Raw genomic sequence first — 8,166 nt, 5'->3', positions numbered from 1 at the left:
CCTTTTCTCTCTCTTTCTTCTCCTTCTGGGGCTCCCGTAATATATATATTGGTACACTTGATGATGTCCCAGAGGTCTCTTAGGGTGTTTTTGCTACTTACAACTCTTTTTTCTTTCTCAGCCTGACTCATTTCAATTGCCTTTTCTTCAAGTTTGCTGATTTTTTCTTCTGCCTGCTCCAATGTGCTGTTGCAACCTTTCTAGGAATTTTGCATTTCAGGTTTGTGGTCTTGAACTCCAGTGGTTCTATTTGGTTCCTTTTTAAAACTTATATCTTTATAGAGATTCTCTTATTGTTCATTTATTTTCCCCCTGATATCCTGTGGTTCTTTCTCTTCATCTCCTCGAGCGTATTGAAGATCATTTTTTTAGTCTTTGTGTGGTATGTCTACAGTCTGGTTGTCTTTGTTGTCTTCTGGATTTTTATCCTCTTCCTTTGGATGCGCCATCATTTCATGTTTGTTTTGTTATCTTTTGCTCCACATTGTGCATTTAAAAATTTCGAAATGTCAAGTCTGGGACTTGCTGAGTTGTCTGTTTCTTGAGTTTGTAACAAGCTGGTGATAATGAGAGAAATGTTCTTGAGTTTCAGCCTTCCCCTCTATCAGGAAGGTCTGCCCAAGGCAAATGCACAGTGTAAAGTCCCCCCTGTCTTCTGTGACTGTCTTGTCCTGGACTTGTGCTCAGTAGTGGACTTAGGAGTTCCCGTTTATAGGAATTTGAATGCCTTTTCTACTTCCCAGGAGAAAGACCTCTCTCTCCCAGGTGTTCCACTGCCAGACTTAAAGTTTGTAAGCCTTTGTCCCAGGTCATCTGCTTCAGTTTCTTATGCTGCTTTCCTTGTCTCAAGCTGCTCGTTCTTGGAGGGCAAATTTGGGGGAGTTGGGGGGATGGGTAGGGGTCAGAAGGGAGTTCCCTAAGTCACTCTTTCCCAGCTGGAACAAGGCCAGGGCTTCACAAAGGGAGTGTTGGCTGACTGCAAACTGCCCTGGAGATAGGATGAGGGAGGGGCTAGAAAGGGTTCCAGGAGTTTCTTCCCTGGCTTCCTAAAGCTGTGTTTTCTTGGCCTACCCAGCACGTGCAGCCCTCCATCTGTCCTCTGCAGCTCTGAGGAAACATAACATCTTGAAGTATCCTCTGCCACCTTTGTCCAGGGTGGGTTGGAACAGTGGACGCTCTCATAGTCAGGCCCCCACCCATTCAAAGGAGCTAATCAAAGTCATGATCGGTGATCGGCCCATATCTGCCCTCAATCTTGGGGAAGTGGATTTTTATGTCCCTTTCTGGTGTCAGCAAGCTGTCAGGGGCTGGACCCTACTGCTGCCTGCTGTGAGAGTGGGGTCTGGGTGATGGTGACTGCTGTGCAGAGAGGACAATTCACTGGTATTCACTGTAATTTACCAACCTTTTCTGCTTTTCCATGGATGCTATACAGTGTTCTACTCAACTCAAGTTTTGAAATGGTGGTTTCAGACTGTTCCTGCCTGTTTAATAGTTGTTCTGGTGGAGGGTCTGATTCCTGGAGGTTCCTACTCTGCCATCTCCCTACAAATCCCTCTTCTGTTATGTGGTTTTTATGTACTGATTGCTGCTGATATTGTGTTGGGGAGGTATAAACATCAAGAATTTACATAGCTTCCCATTACAATTACTTTCCTCAGTCCTTTATAAAGGTTGAGGACAAATTGAAGTCTAGACTTCGGGGCGTTTTCCTTAAACCTCAGTTTGAGGAGGTGCCAAAATGCTTACTTGCCACAGTCTGAGTTGGGGAATTTGGTTGAAAGCTTCAGCTAAGCAGCAGGGGCCAGGACGGGAAGGGGAGAGCCCTATGAAGCTACTTTTTCTCTGTATTACAGAGGACAGGTAGATGTCCTAGAATACTGATAAGTCAACTATGTCTATCCTCTCGTTCCTTAGCGAAAGGAAAGACTCCCTCCCAGATGGGAACAAGGAGGAAGGGAGGGGGATGAACCAAATTGCGGTTAAGTAATTTTTCTTCCTCCTCCCTTGGGTCTCTGATTGCAGTGATCTGCCTTGCAAGGGTCTGGATAAATACTGGGTCCTTATTGCATGTGCTCAGATAAGTAGCTGATATTAGAAGAGCACTTTTGAAAGGATTGGTGAAGCTGAAAGACGCTTGTTAAAGTGCACCTGGATCCTGACATGACATCACAGGCGGACCATAAACAGCCCTCTAGAAAGCGTGACAGCCTTTTTTCACTCCTTTCTTAACAATGAGACATAGATTGGGCTTGTTCTCTATTCAAGCATCCTTGTGAGTAAATGTCTATTTTTATGGTAGAACTGCACTTCAAAAATAGCGCCAATCAGTACAACTCTTTTCCCCCATATGTTAAAAAGTTATACATGAGTTAAAATATCTCAGATTGCCTGAATTCTTCCAGACTCAGGGCACTTTACTTTTTCTTTTTCTTTGAGGTGGGGGGAGGGAGGGGGAGCAGGAGGGGAGATTACAAAATAAGGACTTTTCTTTCTGGGTCTCCTCAACCATATGTTCTTTCTTTGAAACTTTACCAGAAGAAGGACTTTTAAACAAAGACTTGAAGTTTCTGAGTGTTGAAAAATTCATTAATATTTGGCGGATACAGTCTTCTTCCTGGAGCAATTGTTTATTTTTGTTGCTGGGAGCAATTAGCTGGAACAGTCACAGTTGCAGCTGTTAGATAGTATAAGCTCCAGTGGCGATCACAAAAGGCCTTACTCACATTTAGAGTCTGTATTTGGATTGTTCTTAATGGGTGATTCTTCTGCAGTATACTGTGTTTGGAAATTCGATTGGGTGATCCTGAGCCAAATCAAAGGTACAATGGGATCATCAGCCTGCTGTGTCGATCAGAGTCACTTAAACACCTTGCTGCTTTGTGAAAGCCAGGATGGCTGGGGCTCTGTGTGCAGAAATAACCTGTACCATTCCTTTCTCTCTTAATCCTCCCCATTCAAACCTGGATGCAGCTCATCTCAAAACATTATGCTGTTTTCTCAGGAATTTGCCTCTTTGTATTTACTCCTTTGCTGCTCTTGATTTGTTGGGGCTTTTGTGAGAGAATCTGCTGTGTGAGTGTGAGAAAGAGATTCACAGATACAATTTGGTGCTCCTTGGTTTATATCTTTAGGAAAGAGTAGCTTGCTTCTAGGAGAATCTTGGCTTCAATTAATAGCCCAACACTTCAGGAACAGCAGCTCATGAAGGGATTGTTTCCTCTGTTTTTATAGTCTCTGATATCCTTTTGATTGTCTGTCATTTTTTTAAATGCAATTTCATTGAGATACATTCACATGCAAGATAATCATCCAAAGTGTACAATCAGTGGTTCACAGTATAATCATATAGTTGTGCATTCATCACCATGATCAAGGTTTGAATGTTTTCATTACTCCAAAAAAAATAAGAATACAAATAAAAAAGGTCACCCAAAACATCCCATTCCCATTATTCCCCACCCCTCATTAGTTATTTATTTTTTGTCCTTATTTTCTTACTCATTTGTACATACACTGGATAAAGGGAGTGTCAGTCGTAAGGTTTTTGCAATTACACAATCACACCTTAAGAGCTATATAGTTATACAATCATCTTCAAGAATCTAGTCTACTGGATTACAGCTCAGCAGTTTCAGGTATTTCTTTCTAGCTATTCTAATACACTAAAAACTAAAAAGGGTTATCTATAATAAGAATAACCTCCAGAATGACCTTTTGACTCTATTTGAAATGTCTCAGCCACTGAAACTATTTTGTTTAATTTCTCTTTCCGCTTTTGGTCCAAGAAGACTTTCTCAATCCCTTGATGCTGGGTCCAGACTCATCCCCTGGGAGTCATGTCCCATGTTGCCAGGGAGATTTACACCCCTGAGAGTCATGTCCCTTTGTTAGGGGAGGAGGGGATAGTGAGTTTACCTGCCCAGTTGGCTTAGAGAGGTCACAGCTGAGCAACAGAAGAGGTTCTCTTGGGGTGAAAGTCTTATCATTTTGATAGAGGAGTGTATCTGTATATGTAATTGTGTACATATTTAATAATCATTGTGCTTTGTGATTTACAATATGCTCTTACATAGATTTTCTCATTTGAATCTCTTAATGACTTGTGAGGCAGGCAATTCTGTATTGCCCCTTTTTACAGAAGATTAAACCGTCTCACAGATGGCAGGTAGCCAGCCACCTGCTAACTTTTCTATACCACAGCAAATAAGAAAACGCTTATTTTGTATATTTTATTGCTAGTGTACTTAGCTGAAGCAGGCTGATGAACTCACCTTTATTTTAAAGGCTGGTAGAGATTGCTTTAATGCATAAGACTAGTTTAAAGTGGTTTCTTAGACTCAGGATATGTTACCTAGTCTATATTTAGGAAACAATTTGGGAATCTTGGAGGGTTTTGGTAATAATATTGCAAGTGGGAATTCAAAATACACACTGAAAGTTTGTTTCCTGATAGCTAGCATAAATTGATTAGAAGTCACTACATTTTGATGAGATTTGAACATTTATTTAAAGGTATTTTTAGAGTAGCCTTTCCGATGGCAATTGATTGACCATATGGCAATCTGTTTGATCAGCCAGTTTGCGTCTCTTACTAAGTCAAGTGGAGTAGTTCTTCTTTAATCACTAACCCCTCTCCCCCAATAAAGATTTCATATATTTGAGGAGGGATGAACATTGGTGAATTAAAAGTTAATCTAGTAATTTTAATGAAGTTTTTCTGTAAATGTTTTCTCTCTCTTTGGAATAACTTTATTTTTAAATGATACTGTAGTCTCCTGCAATATTCATGTTCTGAATTGACTACACAAAAATTTCAGCAAAACACAAGACTTTTTTTCCTTTCTTCCCTTTTGAAAAAGATTATGTAATTGTAGTGATATGAATTGTTGATAGATTTGTTGTTTATTTAAACTCTTTGGGACAATTTCTAATGTTTTTAAACTTTTGAGACCCTAATTAATATATACAAGGATACCAAAGTCATTAGAATTGAGATATGACCATTAAACAGTTTTTTTTTTGATACTCAGACTTGATTATAAATATACTTGAAAGCAATTTAGCAACACCATATTGGATAGCTTAGGAGTTTTAAAGACTAGACAGCTGTATTAGCCACAAAATAAAACATTAGATCTTAACCAAGACTGTCATGTCTAAAACAAATCATGGAATACTTATAAAATGTTTTGTCTTCTACAGTGGTTCTCAAACTCAGCCATGCATAGTAATTGCTTTGGGGGCTTATTAATAGAGATGCTTGAGGGATCTGATTCTAATTCAGTGGTTCTAGGGTGAGTCCTAGACAGGTTACATGATAGAGGGGGAGTTTTCAGCTGAAGTAGAGACATACTGGGCCAGTGGTTGGAATTAGCTGTAGAGGGTATAAAATATGATGTGATCCTCCACTCCTCCTCTGTTGTACTCTCTTCAGGTTTAGAGAAACCTGTGGTTGTCTAGTCCTTCCCCAGAAAACTTACATTTGACTAAATAATTTGGGTTGAGCACCATGCTGAGCACTTTATATGCAGTATCTTAGTCCTCAGATCATGAGAAATGTACTCTAATAATTCCTGTTTTACAGAGGAATACATTGAGATTTAGAGAGGTTAAGAAAGCTGTCCAAGATACACAGTTAGCAAATTCTTGAGCTGGGAACTGCAGCTCACTGCCTGACTTCAAAGCCTGCAGTCTGAACCACACTGTAATGGTTAACAGTGGGCAGCCATGTTGAAAATATTTGATTTTACTCTTTACTCTTAAATGAGATAGTTGGTTTTATCACTGCAAAAACATCTCCCATTGGAAAACAGTCCATCTCTTTTTCATGGAATCTGTGATATATAGATATGTTTGCTCATGCTTTAGCTCCCTTTCTAGACTGGGAAATTCTTTAGGGTAAGGATCTTTCTGTGATTCAACTTTGCTTTTCTTTCCCTCTGTGTCCACCCACAATGCTTCGTGCATTGTGAATCCTTAGAATGCTTGTAGAAAACCTAAATAGAATGAGTCTGAGTTGCTGCTACTTACTCAAAATTAGATACATTTATTTTTTTCTATTAAGAAGTCAGTGCTTTTTGATAGTTCAGGTTTGCTTATTTGTTTTTGAGGGTGACTTGGGGTTGAAAGTAATATACCAGTCATAAAATGAAGACTCCAGAAAGAAGTATGGAAAAGGAACCACTATGCTGGAGAAGAAAGTGCAAGTCTACACAACCAGTGAATTTTGCTATACCTTCTATTTCTGTTCTCCTTGGATAAGAAGGTCTTGTAACCTGAACATGTCTCACCTGAAATTGGGGGTGGTTAATTGTAATGTTTTTTTCCTGGACAGCGTATAATATGGTCCAGTGTTTGAATTGTGTGTGTATGTGAGAGAGACAGAAGGAGAGGGGGAGAGAGAGAGAAGAATGAGATAGAAATGTTAAGTTATTGAGTACAGTGAGGAGTGCTAGGGTGTGTTTGGGTAGATATCTCACTGACTATCAGACTGTCATCATGCAAAACTATCTTGTCATAATAGCCACCTTTTGCTGAATGCTGGTTATGATTGAGTCACTAGGCTTGGCATTTCACATGGGTTACTAATTGCTAGTCTTCACAATTCTGAAAGGTAAGTGACACTATCCCCATTTTGCAGATAAGAAGACCTGAGGCCTGAGAAGGCATAGTAACCCCTGATGGGATAAAAATATTTTAGCCTCATTCACCATTGGTAAATAAAGTGAAAGAGGGGTTCCCCATTTCCGGGTAGGTAAATGATAAATGATATATTTGGCATGAAGCAGAGTCAGAGGACTAAATTTTAACACCAGAACCCAGATTCTTCCTTTTCTATCTTTCAGTATATGTATTTTGCAAGCTTTAATGGAACCTAGTTGAGAACAAAATCTTTTATTTTTCTGCCTTCAGAATTTATTCTTTTGTTTCCAAGAGATGCAGTTATCTTAAAGCATTCTATATGCAGAAAATTCTTATCTCGGTGGTAGTTGGGGCTATTTCTGTTTTCACTTTTTCCTATTAGTCACGTATGTTATTGCACCAGTAAAGAGTAAATCAGCCTGTGGATTAGTTGATATAAATGCCTTTATTTTGCAGCTGAGGAACTCGAATAAAGGAGAAGGGGTTGGCTTGACTAATGTTGAGCACTCACTTTGTGATTTGAATTGCAAACCTCCAGGTACTAAACTGTAATTTAGAAACTGAGCAGTATAGTGTGAAATGATACCGGAAAATACTTCAATACATTTTGCAGTAGCATTCGCTATCTATATAGAAGTATATATTAAGGAAAGATATGGTTTTTCTAAAATAAAATGCATAGTATTTTAGGTAGTGGACTGATTACTTCCCACTATCCACCTCCCCATTCAACATCAGATAAACATGTTTCCCAAATTGCATTGCTGGAGAATTATTGCATGTAGGGTAAGAGTGTTTTGGGCTCTTTTTTTCTAAAGTCTTGCTGTTCTAAGTATGGTTCATGCACCAGCGAACCTTGACATCACCTGGGAACTTGTTAGAAATTCAGACTCACCCTGACCTGTACCTCCCAACCTACTGAATCATAATCAGCATTTTTACAGGATTCTCAGATAGATGGATACGGACATTAAAGTTTGAGATGTGCTCTAAGGCGTTGTTTCTCAAACTTGAGCGTACGAAAGATTGACTTGGAGAGCTTGGTAAAACAGATTAATTTGATAGGTTTGGGGAGCAGTGGAAGGTGTCATGTCTCTGGAAATCTCGCAGCATTGGTTGGATGGTCCCTGGGGCTGGGATATTATATCAGCTGGATGGTTGAACTCAATGAGGTTAAGATCCTTTGCAACCAATTCTGGATATTTTTACTAAGAGCTGGAGGTGGGGTCCACAACAGCTCCACATTTATTTATTGAAAAGTCACTCTGCAAAGGACTTAGGTTGATAGAAAACTGTTCTGTGGTCACTAGGAGAAGGGAAGAGCAATATAGAGATAAAAGGAACAGGGAAATAATGTCTGGAAATTTCCTGTTTTCAGACTGTTTAATGGATTGACCAGAAGTATTGCCCTCTTTATCCATCAAAAAGGAAAAATTGCACATCTCAGCTTTTCTAAGATTCCACTTCCTTCTAAGAACTCTGATAACTTGTCATCAGTCCTCTAGCCAAGTACAGCAAACA

Source organism: Choloepus didactylus, chromosome 10, assembly GCF_015220235.1.
Source record: "Choloepus didactylus isolate mChoDid1 chromosome 10, mChoDid1.pri, whole genome shotgun sequence".
NCBI classification, from domain to species: domain Eukaryota; kingdom Metazoa; phylum Chordata; class Mammalia; order Pilosa; family Megalonychidae; genus Choloepus; species Choloepus didactylus.
Note: the sequence above shows the minus strand (reverse complement) of the source record.